Raw genomic sequence first — 25,944 nt, 5'->3', positions numbered from 1 at the left:
TAGGTGGCAGAGAGAAGGATCTCTGGAAATTTGAGGGCAGCTTAGTCTACAAAGCAAGTTCCAGGACAGCCAGGGATACACAAAGACAAAGATTTTATTATGTAAATCCCATTATTCAAAGTTGCCTAAATCCATTTGGAAATCTTTAAAAAAAATTGGGGATTCTTAAAGTTGAATTTATTGGCTTTTCTGATCCAGTTTTGTTTGGACCAAAAACCAGTATTGTACAAAGTATTAAGCATATATTTTTATATTTACTGAAATGGACTGTGGTGACTTTGGATAATAAGGAAAAAGTTTAATATTAAAGCCATGTTTATTACAGTATAATTAACATGTTAAACCATGGGATAAATGCCATCAATAAAACTTTATGAAGCAAATTTGTTAACAGTTTTCATAGTGAAGGCACACAATATTAATGGGAAGGGTGGTTGATTAGAAACCCCAAAGGGTATGTATCAGGTAAGGCCCAAGAGTTAGTGGCGTTTGCAGAACACAGAAGATCCCCTCCTTTCTGCCTGCTGCTGTCTTTACTTAATTACAAAAAAATAAAAAGATCTTCATCCAATTCAGCCCAAGGCCAGCGCAGTGCCCACCTGAGCTATAACTGGAGATAACTGGAGTCATTTCTTCATGTACTCAACAGCATTGATACATGCTAGCAGGAAAGCAAGCCCCAGGGCTAGTAACAAAGTTTACAACAGGAACCCCATACACAAGGACTGGAAGTGAAGTATACTGAAAATCACCTCTGAAAAAGAGAGCAAAAGTTTCCAGACACTGGTCTTTTCAAGTTTCTTGGTCTAGGGAAACATACTTCGCCAGGAAATAGAGATCAGCTCTCACAGGCTGTCCTCTGATTTCCACAGGCATGCCATGGTGTTCCCCTTACTGGTCCCCAATCAATCAATCAATCAATCAATCAATCAATCAATGTAATAAAACCTTTAAAAGCTATTTTCTCAAAAATTTTTAAGGAAGGGTCTTGCTTGTAGCCCAAAGCAGCCTCTACATTCCAGCCATTCCCCTGTCACAGCCTACCAAGCTGGAATTCCAGATGCATACTCCATTGGCCAGCTTATTTCTTATAAAAACTCTCAAAACTGAACAGTACTGATGGGATCACCCTGAGATCTCAGCAGAACGTGGTCATGGACTGCAAGTTCTGTCTCCAGTACAGAGAGAAAGCCTAGAAGAGCCTGTTCATTCCTATTTGAGCATCCACCTGATGAGAGCGTAGAGTGGCCTGCTGGGTCACACAGGACAGTCCTAGTAGAGTTTATTAGAGTTACATCCCAGAGTTCCACCAAGAGGAACTATGGTGCCCTGTTCTTTTTTCCTGTTCCTTGCTAGAGCCTCAGACTGCCTCCAAGGCAGCAGGACCCTAATGTCCATCCTGCACCAAGCCAAGTCAGCACTCTGCCTGCCTTACCTGCCACCAGTCACCCAAGCCAAGCTCAGGACACATCACTGTCACTTATATAAGAAAACAATTCGGGGCTGGCGAGATGGCTCAGCGGTTAAGAGCGCTGACTGCTCTTCTGAAGGTCCCAAGGTCAAGTCCCAGCAACAACATGGTGGCTCACAACCACCCATAATGAGATCTGACGCCCTCTTCTGGTGCGTCTGAGGACAGCTACAGTGTACTTATGTATAATAATAAATCTTTTTTTAAAGAAAAAGAAAACAATTCTAACCCCACTGTTTGTAGGCAGGGGACTCCAGCTATACATGGGAAGGATTTTCTAGAAATAGCTAGGAACTAGAGGCTTCATTCTCTTCCAAGAAATGGCATGGATTCCCAGACATCCACTGGCAGTAGAAAGGTCCCCTCTTCCTGGACATGAGTGAAAGTCTCTCCTAACTGTCACGTCTTACTGTAATTTAGGGCCCTTCTCTATTTTTTTCCAATCAGACATCCCAGTCTGAGCTTATAGGGTCAGTATGAAATGGCAGGCCCAAGTTCTAGGATGGCTTCCTCCTCCGTGAAGATTAGAGGCTGCCAGGTACCTAGAAGAGGAGTCAACTGTGTTTGGTTTTGTGTGTGTGTGTGTTTTTTTTTTGTTGTTGTTGTTTGTTTCCCCCCTCTGTGCAGCCCTGGATCAGACTGGCTTTGAACTCAAGACATTCACCTTGGCTCTGTCTCCTGGGTGCTGGGATTAAAGGTATACACCACCTGTGACCCACATGACTGAAGAAGAGAACTGATTCCTGCAATTAGCCTCAATATGTGTGCTATGCACACACAAAGAAATAAAGTAAGGAGCTGCAGAGATGATTCAGTGATTAGGAGCACCAGCTGCTCTTCCAGGACCCAAGTTCAATTCCCAACACCCATATGGAGGCTCAACAAACAAACACCTAACTGTCTCCAAGAAATCCAATGTCTCCTTCTGGTCTCCATGGATACTGAACATACATGGTGCACAGAAATCCACACAGGCAAACATTCATAAACATAAAAGAAACAATTAGGATTAAAATGGGCATGGTGGCACATGCCATAAATCCCAGCACTCAGGAAGCAGAAGAAATCTGATCTCTGTGAGTTCAAGGCCAGCCTGGTCACCAAAGTGAGTTCCAGGACAGCCAGGGCTGTTAGAAACCCCGTCTTGAATAAAACAAAGGCAAATAAATAAATAAATAATTTAATAGAAAGCGCATTACAAATTAAAAAAACAAATAATGAAAAAACCTAAACAAAGCAAAAAGAAGCACATCAACGTTCCTCTGAAGGACAGTCTACTTTTCAAAGGGGGCACCTGGGCTTTTTCCTGAAGCTATCTACATAGCAAACTCTTTTTCACTCTGTTAAGATTGTTTTCCTGAGTGAAGGACACAAGAGTCCATTATTGCAGAAGAAAGAAAGGACCAAAAGAAGAGTGGGTGCTGCAAGGCATTATTAGCAGGAGCTATGGCAGGGTGGGCTTTAGGGGGTAAAAGTCCCTTACAGTGCAGGGCATATGAAGAAGGAATGTTTGTGAACCTCCATTTTCCAGTGTACTTACTCAAATACCCAGGAAAGACAGATGGTACCGTTAAGCACATGGAATACACCCCTTGTCTAGACCTCTGTGATTCTGGAGGTAATACTGACGTCAGGGGCCCACTGATGTAAGCAAACAAGCCACAGAATGCCCAGCACACGGTAAAGGCACTCAACAAATGTTAAATGTTACAATTTGAACTCCCTAAGAAATCAAAATCTACCCTCATCCTTAGCAGAGAAAAAGACCATCAAGTCATCTCTCCACGAGCAGATCACCATTCCAGGTCTCTAAAACTGTCAGCTTCAATTTCCACCTTAAAATACAAATCAGACAGCCCACAACGCCTCAAACCTGTCTCCAAGGCAGAGACCTGTGGCAAGGAGCCACCCACATCCTCACACTCCCCTCCCCAGGAAAGAAGAAAACCTTCAGAGTTCTAAATAGGAAAATATGGGGACATTTATAGACCTGGTACAAAGGCTACCAATTATTTTTTCTGTATTGTCCAGTTCTAGAAAGACCTAAGGCTGCTAACGTTTTTGTAACAAGGACTACCCCAAAAGGGGCTGGAAGTCTCCTGAGTTACTTGCAACCTCCCAGGAAGTACTTAAGGTTTTTGGTGAAGAAGGTATAAAATAATCCAACCCTATCAGGCCATGGCACAAAGAATGGGTAGGGGTGGATTGAAATTATGGACCAGTACTGAAGGAAGGATGGGATAAGCTAGTAAATTAAGTATACAGGAATAAGTGGGTGGCCAGCCAGAATGGGATCAAAATGGGAGGTCCCAGATTTACCCAGTGCTAGTAATAAAGACCAGTGTCCCATAGGTTGAGTTTAAGCAGGACTGCTGGGGTTGGCTGCAAAAGATTTACAAACCAGCCAGCTATACCCCCCACCCTTACTTAACTCCAGCAGTGCCTCCTCCACCTAGCCAAAATCAATGTCCTTTTTAGAGACCTCCAGAACATGAGTGAAGCCAAGACCCTCTACTAGGCACTCTTCAGGACACAGTACATATTAACCATCCAGGGACCGCTCTAGACAACAGAGTTCCTGATGAGTGCAGGGACCAGGCTGTTCTCACAACAGGAAGCACAATGACTAGCCCGGGGCCTGGCCTCACAAGACTCTTTGGCCTTTAGTTTGAGCCTTCTTGGGAGTGGGGATGGAGGGTGGTAATGACAGAACAAGCAGCCTAGACATTACTGGCTCTCATAGGCCTTGAGATGAATGTGAGGGCACTGCCAGCCATCCCAACACCATCTTCCTTAGCTACACGAAAAGCTGATGCTCTATGTAGGTATAACAGAAAAGGCCAAGGGGGGGGGGGGGCTAAAGGCTAAACTTCATCCCAAGCAGGGTGTGAGGTTCTTATGTCTTAAGCACGACATGGATCTCACAATCCTTAAAGTCAAATGAGTTCCTTTCATTGGTCCCATTATCAAGAAAATCAAGACATCTACTACAAGTGTTTGCCAAGGTTAGAACAGTCAAGCAGCAGGACAAGATCTGGAGTGTGTGTTCTAAAGGTTATGCCTTAACCACCATCAAAGGGTGGGAACGAAGCTAGGGACCATGAAGGTCAAATGGTGATGGCCTTCATCAGCCCCTAGTCTCACCCAGATCCTCCACCACAGACTTTGCCCCACAAAGACTCCTCAGCCAAATCTTGGACCAGAGCACAGGGTTCTTTCTGCCTTACCCCAGCCCAGTCCTTTGACTATGAAAAAGGTAGTAAAGCTATAGGAAGGGAGGGTGACACACCTGTGCCTCTCCCTCCCAAGCCAGCCTGGGTAGAATCATGTTAAAACCTAAAGATGGACAAACAATTCTGTCTTTGTCCCATCCCTACAAACCTAAGCAACTCCCCAACAGGAGGTTTCTCTACAAGGCAAAAAGAATGTCCAATTAGCTTCCATACCTTATATGAGCTCTCTGTGGCTTTGGCTGCCACTTCTTAGAGGACTTTCTCTACCCTGTCCCTCCCATCCAGTCCCCATGTCTGCAGATAAAAACTCAGGAGGGGCTGTGGGCAGGAAGAAGTGGGCTTCAGAAGGTCAGACTGACTTGAAACCCTGCAGAAAAGAAGCTGCAGGCCAACATCCAGCTTGTGATACAGTGCATCTGTCCTCAGGCAGAGGGTAGGCCAGAAAGCAGTCACGTGATGTCTGCTAGGCCAGACTATCTTTAGCTTGTGGTGACCCACGCATTCAGTGTTCCCACTCCTCCTGCCCAAACAGGGACCATACAGCCCAATGGTGGCTATGGCCACCCCCCCAACAACTGGTACCAGTCCCTGAAGTCCTATTCAAGAGCTGATTAATGATAAAAGGCTGAAACCCTGATCGGCCTTTCCTGAAGATCACACTGGACTTTAGTCAAATCAGCAACCTTCAGCTGCACACTGACTTATGCAAAGACTCTAAGTATCTTCTAATGAGACACAACTGATTCCCTTCCAAAGGATGCTACCAGCTACCTTTTAGTTCCCAGCAAACAGAAAGACTTCCTTCACACAGAATATATGCTAACGCAAAGTGGCTGATCCTTCCTTCACCATAGTAAAGTCTCAAGGCAGTCTCCTCTGAAACCCCTCCCCAACCACTGCCATAAAAAGATACAAGTTAGAAAGCAATTCTAGACCAGGTTCTAACTCAGCCTGTGAAACCATTATCATAACTAGCTGATACATCCTACAAATGTCAAACTCAAGAAGTGGGTATCATTATGATGATAATGACAAGGAAACCAAGGCACAAAGAGGCTCACTCAACTACAGGTAGCTGAGGAGGGACTAAAACCCAGGTAGTCTCCGCCCAGCACATTCTGCCTCACAAGCAGGCCATGGGTCTTAGAGTGGAACTGCTGAGGATGCAGGTCCCCAGCATCCAGCATTACAGTCTTTGTGTCAAAAGCTTGCTGTAAATACTGTCTAAACATGATTACTTCTCAACTCTCTGGGATAGGGTTAAGTGCCCCTTCACACTGCAATCATGCAGCCAGGCCACACAGCTGGCCTCTCACACCAATCTAAGCACCCAGGGCCAGTTATGGGAAAGTGTGTAGTAGGTCAAACAGCACAACAAACTCCCAGGCAATAGGGTTCAGTGTGAAGCCCACTAGACAATTCTATACACCACCACCAAGCCCGCAGTGTTCCCCTTGCTCCAACACTGACTTACTGTTGCAAGAGCAAACTACAAAATTACACATGTTGATTAAGTCACTGTTTATTGGAGGGAGGATCTTTGAGATACCGGTTCAAGTAGTTCAGGCTAGAATTCTCTTCTGTCTTCATCTCCCAATTACTAGAATTACAGATGACTGCCACCTGTTAAATTTCATTCCTTTGGGGCAGACATTGGGAGAGGGGGAGAGAAGACAGAGTCTCACTCTGTAGTCCTGGCTGGTCTGTAATTCACAAAGATCCACTTCATGAGTTCTGGGATGAAAGACAAAGGCACGAATCACTATCCTTACCTAAAAAATTCATTCCTAAAAACACTTGCATGAGCTATATTCCTGTAGCTTCCTAGGTCACTTTCTTTTCTTTTTTTTTTTTTAATTACATATTTTCCTCAATTACATTTCCAATGCTATCCCAAAAGTCCTAGGTCACTTTCAAGCCCCATCCTATTTCATAGACAAAGGGGTACTCTGCGGCAAGCTGGATTCCGCGGTCACTGTCCCCCGGATGGTGCTACCCTAACATAGATCATTTCTGCTTGGTCATGACCAACTGCTTAGAGTACTACAAACTTTTTTTTTTAAACTTTGAAACAGGGTCTAAGAAATCTGGGTGGGTGGGTGGGGGTTGGAGAGATCAATGGCTGCAGTGTGGTGGTGGAGACCCACTTTAATCCCAGCACTTGAGATTACAAAGGCAAAGGATCTTTCTGAGGCAGTCTGGTCTACAAAGTGAGTTCAGGAACAGTCAAAACTATACGGAAAAAGCCTGTCTCAAAAAATGATCAAACAAAAAATGTATGACATGGCACGTACATACATGTAGGCAAAATCCTCATGCCTATTAATAAAAAATAGGGGGGGGGGAGCCCAGGCTGGTGTCAATTCTCCCTGCTTCAGCCTCTGCACGTGGGAACCACTCTCCAAGAAATGACTTTTTCTGTCCCGATTACTGGAATGGGTACACTGACACCGATTCAACCTGTCCAACTAGAACTGAAGAGGAAATGAAAATCCTCGCTGCACCCTGAAGAGCGCAGCTTGTGCACTACCTGGGGCAGCAGCAGCGAAGGGCTGCTGAGGTGGTACCTGGGACATGAAGTTGCTCTTTCCCAACATAGAGCTCTTTCTTAAATTGGGGAAACCTGTACTATCCGCAGGAAGCTGTGTGTACCCATTCCCACTCACAGGGTAGGGAGCAACCTCACAACAACTGTTGTTCCCTGCGCCACTGACAAAGTTTATTTATATTGTACACCTGCTTCCTCACACGCACCAAAATCCTGACCAAAAAGGACCTGTAGGTTTCTAAAAAGGAGATGGGAGCTAGAATGCTTGAATGGAGAAAGCAACCCTGGGTCCTAGAGGCCACCGATCAGCGCTGCGCCAACAGGGAAGAAGAGAAGCCTGAGCACGACCAGAGGGGGTGGGGGGCAGGTAACAAGCTGCTCTGCCCACAGTCTCCAGCAGCAAGGCAGGAAGCTCACAAGTCTGAGGCCAACTTGAGCTACCACAGCAAGTCTGGCGCTAAACCCTGACTCAAAAAAGAAAAAAAGTGGAAGGGATCTGACTCCCATCCCAAGCCAATCCCACCAACCATGCACCTACCAAGCCACTGGGTTAAAGATATGCACTCTGACACCCATTTTTTTTCTTTTCTTTTTTTTTGGGGGGGGGGTTTCGAGACCAGGTTTCTCTGTGTAGCCCTGGCTGTCCTAGAACTCACTCTGCAGACCAGGCTGGCCTCCAACTCAGAAATCCACCTGCCTCTACCTCCCAAGTGCTGGGATAAAAGGCATGCGCCACCACGCCCGGCCGACACCCATCTTTGAATGTGCTAACAGCCACCATTAACACACAAGGCCTGGGCAGATGGGTCAAAACTAACCAATACATCTTATGTACCCCTAGCGTGGTAAGCTTTATGTGAGCAACAGATCATCAAGGACTGATGATAAACTCAGGCACAGGCAGGCAGCTCGCTGAGACTGCATGATATTCACTCACACGACTGTTGCTGTCAAATAAGCTCAGGGGGGCCACAGCAGCAATTTTTCATATCTTTTGAGCAATTCTCAAGTCTTTCAGGAAATAGAGGAAAACAGGAAAAGTGTGGCTGGCAGATCACACTGAAGACACCCAGTTAAATCTGAATGTAGTACAGGCACTGAGAATTGTTAAATTATGCCCTACACTATAGTCAGGACAAACCTAAATAACTCATAAGATTCAGTTATCTGAAGCCCAAACTTACCTGGTGTTCTATGCTATATGCTAAACCTGGCTTCCACGAGGAGTCAGGAGGTGAGACCCACCGCCTTCTGTCCAAACTCAAAAGTAGTTGAACACTTGGCAAGAACACCCACTACCACAAGGGTAGGCTGTGGCCTACAGTCCTTCCAGACTTCCCTCTCTATGGTATTTACTCCACACACTGATTACCTCAAAGCAGTCATCTATCCGGGAAGACAATCTTCCTTTGAAACTAGACTAAAGACCTTAGCAAGAGTTTCAAGAGTGGAAGGAATACCATCAGCATGTAGATTATTCATTCTACTCTCTAGAGCTGCCTGCTCAGAATGATGGGAACAAGTATCTGCTGGGCATAGTGATGTGCACCTGCAATTTCAGCATTTGGGAGGCAGAGGCAGGCAGATCTGAGTTCCAGTATATTCAGAGCTACATAATGAGATCCTGTCTCAAAAAAAACAAACAGAAAAGAAAAGGGGAAGCAGCAGCAGCACTGGTAATGTGACCCGTGCGGATCAAGCAATGCCAATGTGTGTAATTCTAAGGTAAGGTAGTCTGGTACATGACTTGACACTTACTTTGGTTTTAAAACAACAGATTAATTTGGCAGAGGTTACCTGGAACCACAACCTTTGACATTTTAAAATCAGGGCTTCTTATGCCAGGAGCTGGTAAAGCTGGATCCCTATTCTAGTATTTCTTTTTAGTTTACAGTACATTATTATTGTTACTCTATGCTATGTGTTAAACCTGGCTTCCATGACGGGTCAGAAGGTGAGGATCACTGCCTCCTGTCTATTAGAAGCTCTGTTTATTAAGAGCTTCTAAAATTAATACTAATAAGATGGTGGAGTTGTGCACCTGGTGGTAGTGACACATCTTTAATCCCAGCACTTGGTAGGCAGAGGCAGGGGGCTCTGCATGTTCCAGGACAGCCAGAGGTACACAGACAAACTCAAAAGAAAACGAAACTATGGTGGTGCTGTTAACACAAACAGGCCCTCTCAACGTTGACACTCAACTAGATTCCAGAGTGAAAAAGCCTACACACAGCTGTGGAAATATAACCACTAAAATATACAGTGCCGTGGCATTTCTGTGGTCTAAGGATCAAATACAGGTAGGGATAGGCTCTTTCCAGACCTCAAAATTCACCTGGGAAGGTGTGCGGCAGGAACCTCCAGTTTTAATAGATTCCCTTCCATAGAGAAAGGGCCTGGTCTCCGGCACTGCTAAGGGCTCACTCACATTTGCAAGAGAAGTAGTTTAATGACAGGAGCACAGAGTCAAGGAAGAGGAATTTAGCAGCCAGTGTGTACTTCAGCTCCTGGAATAAACAATGGTAAGGTTGAGAAGGCAGAGCCTTTTGGAACTGAAGGCTGTGACAGACACAAGGTCACAGGGAGTAAATCTGGGCTAGGTTTGAGGTTTAGCTTCACACCAACCTCCCAACAGTGGCTGTCCAATGAGAATGAAAGCTTGGGACTGGAGAGAGTGCTCTTCCAGGGGTCCTGAGTTTAATTCCCAGCAACCACCTGGTGGCTCACAACCATCTGTAAGGGAATCTGATGCCCTCTTCTGGTGTACCTCAAGAGGGCTACAGTGTACCTGTATAAATAAATAAAAATAGCCAGGCAGTGGTGCTTTAATTCCAGCACTTGGGAGGTAGAGGCAGGCAGATTTCTGAGTTCGCGTAGGAACTGGTATGAGCTGACCAAGCTAACAATGAGATAGATCAGTGCTGTCTCCATCCAAGGATCACTCTGCCCTAAAACAAGACTTAAAACTCTAGGCTTGGGCCGGGCAGTGGTGGCGCACACCTTTAATCCCAGCACCTGAGAGGCAGAGGCAGGCTGATTTCTGAGTTCAAGGCCAACCTGGTGTACAGAGTGAGTTCCAGGACAGCCAAGGCTACACAGAGAAACCCTGTCTCAGGGAGGAGGGGGATGAAGAAAAAGGAAAACAAACAAACAAAAACTCTAGGTTTGGGTTCTCTTACCAAGACTTGGATGAAAAACCAGGCAGAACAAATGCAGAACCCAAGCCAAGTACTCTGAAGACCTGGACAGTGGTTGATGAGCTGCTTGGTACTGGTTTGTCCTAGACCACCTGTCCCAACCTCCAGCAGGACAAAGTAGTTGGTAGGCCACTGCAGCCTTTAACAACATCCTTCCTCATGCCAAAAGACCATAGCCAACTCTTGATCCCTGGATGCAGTGAGAGGTTTGGTTTCTTTAAAAACCCAGTTTTGTGAATGTTTTTGTTTGGTTGGTTTAGATTTTTTTGGGGGGGGGGGTGGGTTTCGAGACAGGGTTTCTCTGTATAACCCTGGCTGTCCTGGAACTCACTTTGTAGACCAGGCTGGCTTCGAACTCAGAAATCCGCCTGCCTCTGCCTCCCAAGTGCTGGGATTAAAGGCGTGCACCACAACGCCTGGCGAATATTTTTGTTTTAACATCAGGTGTGAGACATGGAGCTGCTTCAGTTTGTCCACAGGCATTAGCTATAACTGTCTTGTGCTCTAGGGAGGGCATGATTTTTGCCAGCTGTATATGGGTTAATTCTGGGGGCTCTGGAGAAGGTACAAATGTGAGAGCTATAAGTGTGCCTGTGGCAGCTGCTACGACCCCCTGCTGTTACATTTGCTGTTGCTGGATTGCTGATTTGCTGGATATTCTGACAATGAAGACTGGACTTGCCCCAAGAAACCTGGAGGACCCTAATCAACAGGAAGTAGCCTACAGAGGTCTATACCACTGTTCTCCTCCTAGCCTTCTTTCTTTCTTACCTAGTGGTGAGGGGTTGTTAGAAATGAGGGTAGAGGGGGCTGGTGAGATGGCTCAGTGGGTAAGAGCACCCGTCTGCTCTTCTGAAGGTCTGAAGTTCAAATCCCAGCAACCACACGGTGGCTCACAACCACCGGTAATGAGGTCTGATGCCCTCTTCTGGTGCGTCTGAAGACAGCTACAGTGTTCTTACATATAATAAATAAACAAACAAATAAATAAATAAAAGAAATGAGGGTAGAATAAGTGTTGGAAGGGAGGTAGAGATATAAGAACACAACAAAATAGCAAAAAAGCATGCAAACACCTAAAGAGTCTTCCCAGCTTGCAGACTTGGTTCACAGTGGCAAGCATGATGGTGATAATCAAGAATGGGCTTGAGTCAAGTCTGGAGAAGGCTGTCTTCCCTAGGCCCAACAAGTTGGCAGACCCTCAGTCACCAGCTATCTTTTCCCTTTTAGCCTGTGGGCAGATTCAAAGTAGCCCCACAAAGGCCCTTCATCACAGCATCTATGTGGGGAAGCAACATACTGAAGAGAAAAAGTTGACACACAGTCCAATGGATAGTAAGTAGACTAGGACTGGGCAAGGATGGCCAGCCTTAGTACTGCAGCCCAAAGACACCTGGGGCACAGAATTCACAGGCTGTTCCAGCATTTACACTGCTCCAACAGCATCTACACTGCTCACAGCCACTCATGCTTTCCAGGTACTTATCATGGTCATTGTAGGGGCAAACTACCTGCCTCCTTCAAAGGTAAACAGTGCTCAGGGAAGCAGCCTAACGTGTTTCACTCTGAGAACAAAAGAACAAAGCAACAAGGAAACTAGCTCCTGTGCATCTTGATGACAGGAGGCTAGGTTTCCATTTGGAGGCTGAGCAGAAGTGCACAGGGAGTCATGCAGGGGAGTCTCCCATCTACCTATTCTAGCCCTGCTGGTCAGCATCTACCAAGGGTGTACTGGGGGTTTGGAGACACTCCTTGGACAAGCACAGATGGCCTTTTGCCGCCCTCCACGGATTTCTTCTATAGAGACTTCCAAAGCCAAAGTAGGCTGTGGGAACTGAGAAGGCAGCAGGTCTGTATGGAAGAACACTGGTCCTGCAAGGTAGCAAAGGTAAGAGGTATGCTTACACTGCCAGGCTTCTCTCAGCTCATGTGAATTCTGACTCTGTGACCTCCTACCGAGCTTAATGAACCAAAAGGGCGATGAAAGAGTGAGGGCTACAGGTGTGTGTACTTCCCCTACAGCTGTCAAGCACTGACTAAATAGAGTTCCTACTTTCCTTCTCCCAGGCCTGCTGGAAGCTAGAGAACTTCCCTCATGCGTGCTAAGCAAGCACTCTACCAACTGAGTAACATTTCCAGCCCACTGTATTGTATTTCTAACAGGCACTACTGGTTTAGAAAAAGATGTAATCCTCTTGGTGCTTACTAGTACTCATGGTGGTTGGTGGGACACAATGCCAAGGTTTTCCTTTTGCTAAAATCTATTTGGACATTTTTGATGAGTTGTTATTGCCTGATTTTAAAAAGATTTTCCACTTCAAAAAGCTAAAAGGCCCAGCACATAATAGCTGGTGGCCCACAGAACATCACAAAGCCTGGAGAACCAGCCCATCCTTCCCACTCTTCAGACCAGGTCCCAAGGTCACTAGCCCTCCCTACCGTGTAACTAAAAAGAGCAGCTCTTGGGGAAGAAAGGCCAAGTCTCCATGGCAGGATCCAAAGTTCCTCATACCCACTATGCCCAGAGAGACCAGCCCGCCAACGGCAAAGTGGGGCCTCCAGGCTCAAGCCTTCCTTCCAGAAACAGCTCAAGTTTTGTAGGAAGTTTGGTCTGGAAGAACACAGGCTAGGCAACAACGGGGATGGCACTGTCTCCAGAGTCAGTCAGTGTTACAGGAAAACCTCAGCTACTCACTAACTACTGCACAACCTGAATTTCTGAATCTTGTAGAGCTTCATTTTCTTGTAAGGATCATATTCAGAACTATGGTAAAAATGAATGGAGATAGTGGAGATAATGAATGGGATATGGATGGAGGCTCAGAATTCTGGTCTGATAAGCATTCAAGTTGGATACTCCAACTCTTTGACCAGAATCTCTAGGGCAACCTTGTCTCATGAGGCAGATCTAATGAATTAAGATCTGACAGAGGCACGGCAGCTTGGCTAAATCTGTACACAACACCTACTGTGGAAATGAGAAAAGGCCAAAGTTAGAACTGGCCATTCCATGCTTTCATCTCATTCTGCTCTGGGCCCACTAATGAAAAGTCTTATCTAGCTGGTCAAAACCCACAGCAAGGTCCAGCATGGTGGTAAAATCACAGCACCTGGGAGGTAAAGTTCCAAGTCAGCCTGGCCTAGTGAGTTCCATGACAACCAGGACTGCATTTTAACACTTAACAACAACCCACAGCAGGCTCTGTCCTGAGAGGAACAGAAAACTATTAAGACCCTGGGTCACTGGGGTTGGATAGATACCTCCACAGTTAAGAATATATGTATTGCTCTTCCAAAGAACTAGAGTTTGAGTCCTGAGTTAGATTCCTCAAATTGTCAGGTGGCCTCTGCAGGAATACATACATGATTAAAAATAAATAATTTTAAAGGGGGGGGGTCAATAATCATTCCATACTGTACCCAGGACTTGTGACTCTCTGCCCTTTTACTGCTGGTATCCTAAGCTACCCATCCACATCTTATTCCACCACCACCCATCAGAGGCATTAGAACAAGCAGGTAAAAGTAGAGATACCAGCTCAAGAGATCTGGAACCAAAAACCCCAATGCCGCTTTTGTCTGACTGGCATGGCATCACTATCTCAGCTCGTAGGCACTTGAGATGTGAAGAGGAAGTAAAAGGGAGCAAGCCACAGGGAAACAGTGAATTGGTTCAAAAAAATTAGAAAGAAAAAAAGAAAACCAGGAGGCTGACTCACAACTTAACCATCCTGCCAAGTGGGCATCACAGCACCCTCTGATAAAGTCACCCTCACACATCTCTCAAAGGGAAGGCAAGAAGACAGGCTCCACACCTTCCACCTGCCTACAGAGGCTCCTGTGTAATCCACCAAGCCCAGGGCACAGAGCTTCACCAGGACCCCACAACCCCTCACTCAGTAAAGATACTGGAGAAGCTGAAGCCAAAGGCTGCAACCACAGATCTTCTGCAGAAAAGAGACTTCAGATGTGCTAAAGGGGCACTTTACCAGAGAGCCTGTCAGAAGTACCATCAGATGAACAAAGAATGTGGGTTGGAGCTTTTCTAGAATCATTTAAATGAAACCAGGTCCTAACTGTGAAAAAGACACAAAGAATCTAGGAAGGCAGACATTCCACAACCCAAGCATGACCAGAAAACAGGCTGTGTCAGCTTTCCTGCCTACGTCCTTCTCTGGAGCTTGACATGACAGCACATACCTGAGGAGAGAGGATCACAAATTCTAAGTCAGGCTGGATTACTCAAGAGAGTTACAGACCAGTCTAGGTTACCCAACTACATCCTATCTTAAACAGAAGCAGGAGAGAAGATTAAAAATCCAGTCCTGCTTGGCATAGAGACCCTTGCTTGTAACTCCTAATGGCAGCATTCAGGAGAGGCAGTGCATTCAAGGTCATCAGCTACATGATGAGTTTGGGGGTAGCCTGAGCTACATGAGATACTGCCTCCTTCTTTAAATCCTCTTTGGGACTGGAAGGACCAGATAAACACTTTAATAAATGCTTCTGGTCAATTCCATGGCTCTGTCTTAAGTCTTTTGCTCCTTTTTTTTTTCCTACCCCTTGGTGTTTCTTTTTTGCTTAAGATCCATTTTATTGAGCTAGAAAAGTACCCAAGGAGCTAAAGGGATCTGCAACCCTATAGGTGGAACAACAATATGAACTAACCAGTACCCCCAGAGCTCATATCTCTAGCTGCATATGTAATAGAAGATGGCCTAGTCGGCCATCATTGGGAAGAAAGGCCCCTTGGTCTTGCAAACTTTATATGCCCCAGTTCAGGGAAATGTCAGGGCCAAGATGTGAGAGTGGGTGGGTAGGGGAGCAGGGCGGGAGAAGGGTATAGGGGACTTTCTGGATAGCATTTGAAATGTGGATGAGGAAAAATTGACAAAAAAAGAAAAAAATTAATTTTTTTTTAATCCATTTTATTTTGGCCAGGCAGTGAGGGCTCACATCTTTAATCCCAGCACTGGGGCGGCAGAGCAGGTGATTCCGATTTCAAGGCCAGCCTGGGTTATAGAATAAATTCCAGGACATGCAGGAGCACAAAAAGAAACCCTGTCTCCAAAACAAAAAACAAAACACAACACCTGGGCTGGAGAGCTGGCTCAGTGGTTAAAAGCACTGACTGCTCTTCCTAGAGGTCCTAAGTTCAATTCCCAGCAACCACATGGTGGTTCACAACCATCCGTAATGAAATCTGATGCCCTCTTCTGGTGTGTCTGAAGACATCCACAGTGTACTTATATACATAAAATAATTCTTTAAAAAAAAAAAAAACAGCCGGGCTTGGTGGCGCACGCCTTTAATCCCAGCACTCGGGAGGCAGAGGCAGGCAGATTTCTAAGGCCAGCCTGGTCTACAAAGTGAGTTCCAGGGCAGCCAGAGCTATACAGAGAAACCCTGTCTCGAAAAACCAGGAAGGAAGGAAGGAAGGAAGGAAGGAAGGAAGGAAGGGAGGGAGGGAGGGAGGGAGGGAGGGAGGGAGGGAGGGAGGGAGGGAGGGAGGGAGGGAATGTATTTTATTTTAAATTATGTGTTCGGCTAGTGAGATGGCTCAGCAGTTAAGAGCACTGACTGCTCTTCCAGAGGTCCTGAGTTCAAATCCCAGCAACCACATGGTGGCTCACAACCACCCATAATGAGATCTGAAGACAGCTACAGTGTACTTACATATAATAAATAAAATTAAATTAAATTTTAAAAAATTATGTGTTCACATGCATGCGTGTATACTCACTGAGTGCAGTGCCCTCAGAGGGTAAGAGGGCATTAGGTACCCTGGAGCTAAAGTTACAAAGACCATGAACCAGCCCTAGTGGGTACAAGAAACACATCTGGGGTCCTCTGCAAGAATAGCAAGTGCTGTTAACTGGTTGAACCTTCTTCTCCAGGCCCACACATTTCCTAACTTACAGGTACAAATGAAAATCCTGATTACATTCTGCTTTGACAGAAAACAAAAGAAAAATTTTCTGTTGAAATCTCACTTGAATACCATGATTCAAGTCCTGTTTTAGACCAAACAAAACAACTTTCTGACTGCTTAAAGTCTCTTAAGAAACAGAGCTAAAAACAACTTTAACCCTTACTTAATCTTGTAATTTTGGCTCAATCCTTGTCTGGAACATTTTTTGTTACTAAGTATCAAAATGGGGGAGGAGAGAAAGGAAGCAGAGAATGAACGTCCAGCTACAAGTAGCTCCTTATCTTCTACTCTGATTTACCTGCATTTCCTGCAGGCCTTTCTGCTTCCACCTTGCTCCCCACTCAACACTCTCCACGGATCTGAGGAATCTCAAAGCATCTGCTGCAGCCACTGCTCTCCAGCCTCCACAACAGAGTGCAGAGCCCCTGTAAAGCTGAGGCCTCCTCATCTACACTGGCCATTTCTGTCCTTGGAGGATCCTGACTGCACTCTGGCTAGGATGATCCTTCTGATCATGCCAACACCTTAACAGCCTCTGCCCAATACCTCCCTATGAAAATTGATTCCAGAGTAGCTGGGATAACAGGACTGTATTCCACACCCTCAAGATGGCTGATTCTTTAAGCTGCTGTTTTGGGAGGTGATGTTAGGCAGGAAATGAAAATTGGTAGTTCACTGCTTCCCTGTGGGAATGTAAACAATGAGGCCAGGCCTCTCTATCTAGTGCACGGCAGAATTCCCAAGGCCTCTTAGTAGGCTGTTCAAACTGATGGGAGCCAAGCAGTTCCTGCCACACAATGAATGGTTAAAGTTCAAGCCATGGGGCCTGTTTGAACAAGCCTGAACATTGGATACTAGTGAGCCTCTTAGGTCTGCCCCGATTCTGCTAAGTTGATTAACTCTTGGACCCCAGCTTCTACCAGCTCTGCATGTTCAGGCCAGAAGGGGATTCTCAGGAATGATCCTATTGAACTAGACATGGGATTTAAGAATCCTTCCAAGTTCCTATCACTGTCTGCTACTCACCACCTAGGGCAGACCATCTTACCTGAACACAAACCTGAAGCCTAGATCACAATGCCACACACACATACACACATCCCTAAGAGTCCCACTGCCTTACTTAGTGTAGCTCTGAAGAAGAAAGCTGGTCCCATCTGAGTCTCTAAATAAGATCTCAACAACCAGGGTCTTAACTTCTGATTCAATTGATATAGCAAACTTAATCCTAATGGGAAAGTCTTGAAAGACCTTGTGACTCAACCACTTCCATTCACAGGAAGCAGGAAAGGAAGTGGGGAAATTCAGTAAAGTCGCTCAAGTCTTTCAGTGAGATGCACAGCTGAGCTAGCAGCTGATCTTTCAATTCCCCTACATCATTTCCTACCTTCCCTACTACAGGGAGGACAGAACAGCACTGCCAGGAGGAGCCTCTGTCCAGAGAAATTCCCAAGGAGCCTTGGCTCCCTTCCCTAAACAGGATCACACTTTACAAGGCTTCTACTCAGGATCTTTCTTTCCCCTTTCCATTGTGAGAGTTAACCCTGTATAGTCCTCCTCACGCCTACAAGATAACAGGGGGCTTTAACAGACTGAAACCAATGATGCTATTTATATACCCAGTCCAGCGGAGGGGACAGAAATGGAAAGGCTACCTGGAGCCTGACTAACACAACAATTTCCTTGGCAAGTTCATCCTCAGCTTTGCTCCAGGGCCGCAGGCCACAATGCTCTTAGTATCAGGTCTTCACCACACTTGCTCTCCTCTCAAGTGTCTACAAGGCTACTCCTTGGCTTCCCTTCCTTTTTATGGTGAAGCACAGTATCTGGACTCACAGGCCTCATGCTGGGAGGAAGCCTCATGAAGGATGCAAATGTGAGGGCCTACAGGGCCTAGCAGTGGGTTGCAAGTAGACAGCCAGTAGTGCAGACCATGGCCCTCACCCAGTATCAGAGGCAATTAATTCAGCATAGCTTTACACACTGTCCTTTTAGTTTTTTAAAAGCAAAGTTGGATACCCCTACGCTTAGAGAGCTAGTTTATAGACTTTTTTTCTGAGGGTGGGTCTTTTGAGACAGGGTCTCTAACATAGTTCTGGCTGTCTTAGCTAGCCTCAAATTCAAAGAAATCCGCCTGCCTCTGCCTCCCAGGTGTTGGGATTACAGCGAAGCCTGTATGTGTGCCACCATACCTACAGCATTTTCCCCATTTTAAAATATAGATGGTTCCTTTCAAGTATCCTTAAAGCAAATTTAAAACTGTCAGCCGGGCAGCGGCGGCACACACCTTTAATTCCAGCACTTGGGAGGCAGAGGCAGGCGAATTTCTGAGTTTGAGACCAGCCTGGTCTACGGAGAAAGTTCCAGGACAGCCAAGGCTAAAAACAAAACAAAACAAAACAAAAAGCAAACAAAAAAAGCAAGCTAGCTAGCTGTCAGGAGGCAAAGCTGGGCATGAGATGTAGACACAGACAGACACTTTGTGACTTCTTTTTAGCACAGAGTTTCAAAAGTCCCGACTGGCCTGGAATGCCCTATGTAGACCATACTTATCTCAAACTCAAGAGACACATCCACTTGCCATTGCTGTCCAGACTTTGTTTGTTTGTTTGTTTGTTTTGGTATGGCTGTAGCTCCATCTACTCTGGCTCTTGCTACAGTATCTCAGACTGGCCTCTAGCTCATGATAATCCTTCTGCCTCCCTTCTGGATCCAGAATTAAAGATGTTCACCACCACACTTCTGACCTGTTTCAGATAAAAGACCCTCCTTAATTTGAAGGTGAGGTCTATCTAACAGAGCCTAGAAACTTTCTGAATCAAAAGGTTCTTCAGGAAATAACCACCTAATTACTCAATAGTTAGGGGGGGGGGGCGAGCACCTACTACATTCACTTGGGGACACTGTTACCAACTGACCAAGTCAAAATCCACTAATGCTCCCCCACACCTACACCAAAACTTAACCATAGGTCACTGAGATGATAGGACTTAACTCCAAAACAAGACTATGCTATTAATGCCAACTGATTTTTTCTCATACATAGGAAAGGAGACCTATCTGCAACAAATCTGAAGCTGTGGAAAGATACCAAAGCACTAAATGGACAGTTTTACCACAAAGCACCCATGCTCATCTAAAAATTTCAAGAGCCACAATTTGGAGTGGGTGGGGAGGCATCAGATGGCTCAGCAGGTAAAGGAGAACTGACTTCCATCCTGGGACACACAGTGGAAAACACCAACTCCTGCAAGTTGTCCTCTGACCTCAAAACACAGGCAATCAATTGGGCAGGTGAGGGGACACATGCACACACCCCACCTCCATTTGGGCTTCTTAAGTTTCTTTTTTTTTTCTTTTTTAACCTCCCAACAAACTCTAACTTAACCTGTTTATTTTAGTCCATGTCTGCCACTCGGTATATCCTCCTCCTCCTCCTCCTCCTCCTCCTCCTCCTCCTCCTCCTCCATGTCACACTGGTAAATCCTCCTGCCTCTTACAAGGTTCTTTTTGTTTTGTTTTGTTTTGTTTTGTTTTGTTTTGTTTTTGGAGACAGAGTTTCTCTGGTATAGCTCTGGCTGTCCTGGAACTCACTTTGTAGACCAGGCTGGCCTCAAACTCAGAAATCCGCCTGCCTCTGCCACCCCACCCCCAAGTGCTGGGATTAAAGGCGTGCGCCACCACGCCCAGACTCTTACAAGGTTCTTAAGTTCACCTCTATGATAAACCAGCAGAGGGCAGGGTCAGGAGGAAAACCAGTTAAAAGATGTGACAGCAACTATTACCTTCCTTTCTATGCACAGGTCCAAATTCTAGGAAAAGTGATAGAAGATGCTGGGTCATGAGGAAGAATGGCTTCAACAATATCCTGTTAAGCAAAATAAAAGGCCAAATCCAAGGCCTGGAGAGTAACTAAAACCCCAGTCTCTGGGCCAGGCTCCTGGGAAACTCTTGCACACTCTCAGCTAAACTCACCTTCACCTACTGGTACTAGTAGGTTGAGTGCCATGGTTTGAATACACAATTTTAGGAGACTTTAGAAATGTCTGTTAGTGGAGACTGAGCTGAAGTAGGTGACTGGAAATGTGCCCAGTGTCTTCCTCACTCTCTGTTCCCAGGAGGTGGCAGTCTCCTCCTCTTACAGACCTCTCCTGTCCTACACTCATCCTGTCTCACACCAAAGTAACCCAGTCTCAAGACGGAACCCTCTGCAATCCCCGAGTGCAAGCACCTCCCATCTAAATTCTGCAAATGAAGTACCCTGCAAAGGAGGAGTCTATCTTTGCAGCCTCTTCCAATTTTAGTAATTCCCATTCTCTTAAAAAGAGGAGGAGGAAAACTGAACACCAGGGCACAACTGCCCGAATAGAGCTGACAACTAGGTTCTGGACTGAAACAAAGCCCACCTCCTTAGGCCTGTCTTCTCAGGAAGACACTTAGCAGCCTCTCTGAGACAATGCAAATTCCCTGTACCTGAGCACAGGTGTTAACTCAGTTGAATTCAGACATGTAGAAAACCACACCTCGGATCCATCCTGGGACTGTGCTGCAAAGTGGCTGGGAAGGAAGCAGTATAGCATGTGGGGCTGCTTTCTGTAATCTGGGAATTGTAGTCCAAAAGATCAGACATGAAACTGTAAACCATTTACCTTAAAGTAAGAAGGTCTGCCAAAGTCATCTTGTAAAAGGAAAAATCTGACCACATCTCTTTTCACTTAAAATCCCCTAAGGCTGCCTGCCCATGGACTTCTGCTAAAATTGGGACTTGGCACTATGAAGCAGGACTACCCACCTTTCTAGTTGGCTATACTCCAACCACAGGGAATTCAGCTCCTTGAGCCCACCCTGCTCTCAACCAACAATGAAGTGATCCCAGGCTTTGCTCACCAACCCCACTCACCCTTACCATGTCAGCTCAGCCCTGTTCTCAGCAACTCTGAGCTGAACTGCACAGGATGCCTGGGCTGCACTACATATGCTCTTCTCACGTGGCACTGTCTTTCACACTGAACTTTAGATACCTGTCTTCCTATCTACTATAGTAGCTTCAACATCTCACTCATAGCAAACCCACAAAGCACACCACCCATTTACCTGCTTCTCAGTATGTGTTCACTGAGCTGCCACTACAACCTGTCAGCCTTGACTGTAGTGCTAGGGACAGCTTAACCAAATACAGACAAAGCTAAAAAAAGGCAAAGCAAGGTCAGAGGGAGAGGATGCAGTCCAGGGCCAGGGTGGTCTGGGAAGGCCTCACATGACCCACCCAGAGGAACACCCAGAACCAAAGGTCCAAAGCAAGAGCACAGCAGACGCCACAGTCCCGCGTGGGACGGAAGAAGGTGACGTATAGTGCATGGTGGGTAGGGACTCAGCTCAGGAAGTCTTCCATGAAGCTGAGGACTCTTCTGAAAAGCCAGAGGGCTCTGAGCAGGAGGTAACAGGAGACAGGAAAGAACTGCTGGGACAACAGCTGGGATGAGTTATAGTTCGTTCAGACACTCAGAATATAAACAACTATCTAGATCTAGAAGCAATTTTTATGGCCTGAAAAGGATTGTCCTGATGAATTAGATGCACCTTGACAAAAACAGTGCAGGGCGGCATCAAGTTTCTCTCAACACTTAGAGCTGCCAAAGCTGTCTGCTTTCATATAGGAATCAGATTAAGGAGCACCTGCGGAGACGACGACGACTGGTTAAAACTATACATCCTGGCTACTGTAGGATGATGCATGCATGGACACCCCTACTTCCCTCCCCACACCCGCTCTGGTGATCAACATAATTCACCAGGAAGGCCCTTCCGCACACCTAGAGCTCAGTCAGCCCAAACACTCACCTAAATGACAAAGGTCCCTATTATTTCATGGAAAATTATTTCCTCGAGGAGACACCTCGGTCACCCACTACAGGAAGCTAGCCATCTCAAAATTCACCAGACTCATGGCCACTCATTCCCATTTAGGAAAGGCATGAAATACCCTCCCCCCAAGACAATCACCTCAGACAACACAAATCTAGTTATGGAATGAATCTTCTGGCTGTGAGTCAGCTACTCCTGTGTGGGCAAGCTAGGAAGGAAGGCAGAAAACAGGGAAGACACACTCTGCCCAGGTTCTAATTTAAATGTCTTCAGCTTCTCCCTCCACTTCATTAGCTGTTAACAAAACCTCAGGCCTAGAAGGTTAAAGTCACCCTCTCTCTGGCCACATCCGTGAGATCACTCTGGATCATCCAACAGAGGTCTATGAGCCTGGACTGAAAACCCTTCCAGAGCCCCAACACCTAATTACCCCTCTGATCTCCTCTTGGATTTTGTGAACGGGGCACTCCCTTCCCAAGCTCTCCATTTTTAAGAGGGCTTTGTGGTTTGGGGCACTGCTCCTTCTCTGCTTGTTTCCCAGGGAAGGGGAAAAGAGATGCTATGCTGACTCTGACTTGGGACCCACTTCAGACCTAGAGGGGTAAGCAAAGATTCAGTCTCTCAGGAGGTTCGGAATTCGAGAGCACGTAACTACCCCATCCCCAAGAGCCAGAGTCACCTCCCCTTTCCTGAAAAAGAATCCTAACTGTGCCTTCTTCAGAAGAAAAAGTGGGGGCTGGAGAGATGGCTCAACGGTTAAGAGCACTGACTGCTCTTCCAAAGGTCCTGAGTTCAAATCCCAGCAACCACACAGTGGCTCACAACCATCCGTAATGAGATCTGATGCCCTCTTCTGGAGTGTCTGAGGACAGCTACAGTGTATTTACATATAATAAATAAATAAAATTAAAAAGAAGAAGAAAAAGTGAGATGAACTAGGGTGAGGAAAGTCTTAAGCCTCATTTACTCAAGCTAACTAACAGTTCTTAGTGCTCGTTTGCATTAACATAACCTAACAAACTCAAAACAAGTGGATGGCCATATACTAAAACAGGATAACTTCCTAATAAACCTATGATGATCAAATTTCCTCAAGTCAAAAGGACTTATTTGGGAGTCTGTTTGCTTGGGGCTAATCTCACTCTAGCCCAATCTGACCTAAAACTCTTTCTGCCTCAGTATCTCCCTAATGGGAGCACAGACATGAGCTACTACCACACCCTGCTTCAAAACATCTCATGGTCCAGCTTGTTCAAATGAAGATCCAGACAAGACTCATTACCATGCATGACTGGACTTCAACCTTTTCATCTTTAACACGAACCTTCTAAAAGTCTGCTTATTTACTGATAAAAAAAAATTGTTGTACAGAATTTCTAGTTAAACACTGGATAACCTCGTTTTTAGCCACACAAACTTTTAATTCCAGTACTTAGGATGGGGACCTCAAGGTCATCCTATTTTCTCAAGGCTTTGTGGGTGGGGAGTATTTCACAAGTGCTGTTATAAGCTTTCTATGACCATACAATAAGGTCAATCACTCCACCACATGTCCTCCTAAGCTACCACCCTCAGTTAATGAAACCAAGAGTCTCCAGCCTTTATTGAGGCTTAGAGTCAAGACAGGAGCTCCCAATCACATTGGTAGATTTGAAAACACATGCAACTCAATTTAAACCTCCACTTTAATTTTGCTTTGATGAGTGAAGAGGGCTTGAGGTTCTAACAGGGAGAACAGTTTTAACACTGGAACCTAAAAGACATTTAGATCTAATCTAATTCCCTGCAAATGAAAAAATAAGTCAGATAGACCCATGCCTGTCAGTGGGATTGAGTGGGGTTTAGACACAAGAATTATTTATTACATAAGTAATACTACTTTTTATTTCTGTGTGTATGGTCAAAGTACAACTTGAAGTTATCAACCACGTGGGTCCTGAAGATCTAACTCAGATCTTCAGGGTTAGAAAGTACCAGGTGCCTTCATCTTCTGAGCCATTTCACTGGCCCCACAAAAATAATTTTAAAATGTTTACTACAGGCAATATTTAAGGGCTCCCACTGTGTCTGACACATGTACTAAGAGCTTTGTAAACATTTACCACCTTCAATTCTCACAACACTCCAAACCCACTGCCATTATTTATTTGTCTTTCAAGGAGTAAATTAGTAGTAGCTCAGAGAGGTACACAGTTCCAAGATTACCCAGCAACTCAGAAACTTAGCTAGGGACAAAAGTGTAAACCCAGTTTCCAGACCCAGAAGTTTGAAGACCTAATGGCATTGAGAGGCCCTAGTGATGACCAATTACCATAGCAGCAGGGGCAGACCAGAACAGGGTCCCAGGACACCATCAGTTAGCTGGCTTTGTAACCCGGGCTACAATTATCAGCTGTTTCAAAGAAACTCACACAAACAGAAATGAAGCACTCTCAAAGATTCTATCCCAACTGAGGCACAAGCTTCCTCAATATACCCAGTGAGAGGCAGATACTGATGGCTCTGTGGTTAAGAGCACTGAGTGCTCTTCCAGAGAACCCAGGTTCATGAAATTCCCAGTACCCACACAACAGCTTACAACTGCCTCTAACTCCGGTTCCAGAGAGTCCAACTCCTTTACACAGACGTACATATATATACAAAGCACCAATGTACATAAAGATATTAAATTATTTTTCAATTGCTTTAAAAAAATCATCATTGCTAGAAGTGGATGGCGGGCATGCCTCTATTCTCAGCTTCAGACAGCAAAAGCATGAAGGTCTCACCATCATTATACCACATTCCAAACAAAGCAAAAGTAGTCATTTCATCTAGGCAATGGTGGTGTACCCTGTTTTCCCAGCACTCAGGAAGGTGGGGTGAGTCTCTTAGTTCAAGGCCAGCCTAATCTACAAAGTGAGTTCCAAGAGTCTGAGCTACACAGTGAACCCGTCCCTAACTTGAAAAAACAAAAACCGTGGGAGGCAGAGGCAGGCGGATTTCTGAGTTGGAGGCCAGCCTGGTCTACAAAGTGAGTTCCAGGACAGCTGAGGCTATAAAGAGAAACCCTGTCTCGAAAAAAACAAAACAAAAACAAAAACAAAAAACAAAAAAAGAAAGAAAAAACAAAAACAAACGAAAAAAAACACAGTTATTTCTTTGAGTGACTGACCTACAGTTAAAGCTGTTAGTTACAGCCAGGTGTAGTGGAGCACACCTTTAATCCCAGCACTCTGGGAGGCAGAGGTAGGCAGATCTCTGAGTTTGAGGCCAACCTGGTCTACAAACTGAGTTCCAGGGCAGTTACTCAGAGAGTAGGGGGAGAGATGTGTTGATACCAAGGTTTGGTAAAATGGCTCAGCAGGGTTTTTTTGTTTTTGTTTTGTTTTTTGTTTTTGTTTTTGTTTTGTAAAGCACTTGCCACCTACCCTGACAACCTGAATTCAGTTCACAGGGCCCATGTATGATGGAAGGAGAGAACAGATGCTTGTAAAATGTCCTGGCAGAGCTGGGCAGTGGTAGCACACACCTTTGATCCCAGCACTGGGGAGGCAGAGACAGGTGGATCTATGAATTCAAGGCCTGTGGTCTATAGAGTTCTAAGACAGGCAGAGCTGCTACCCAGAGAAACTCTACCACAAAAAAATTGAATGAATGAATGAATGAATGAATGAATGACTGTCCTCTCACTTCCACATGCCACACATAAAAATAGA

The 25,944-nt window shown here is 45.5% G+C and overlaps 1 protein-coding gene and 1 long non-coding RNA gene across 4 annotated transcripts in view; both read right to left on the bottom strand.

Moving 5' to 3' along the window:
- Positions 1 to 25,944, bottom strand: part of Larp1 (La ribonucleoprotein domain family, member 1) — an 88,617-nt gene that overhangs the window by 23,039 nt on the left and 39,634 nt on the right. The gene's annotated exons all lie outside the window — the stretch shown is intronic.
- On the bottom strand, positions 973 to 11,327 carry Gm51897. Its single transcript, XR_003949683.1, has 2 exons — positions 11,221 to 11,327; positions 973 to 9,759 (listed from the first exon to the last, which is right to left on the bottom strand). It is a non-coding gene; the product is annotated as a predicted gene, 51897 (long non-coding RNA).

The sequence above is a fragment of the Mus musculus genome, chromosome 11 (assembly GCF_000001635.26).
Source record: "Mus musculus strain C57BL/6J chromosome 11, GRCm38.p6 C57BL/6J".
Taxonomy (NCBI): Eukaryota; Metazoa; Chordata; class Mammalia; order Rodentia; family Muridae; genus Mus; species Mus musculus.
Note: the sequence above shows the minus strand (reverse complement) of the source record. Positions and strands in the feature narration are given on the sequence as shown.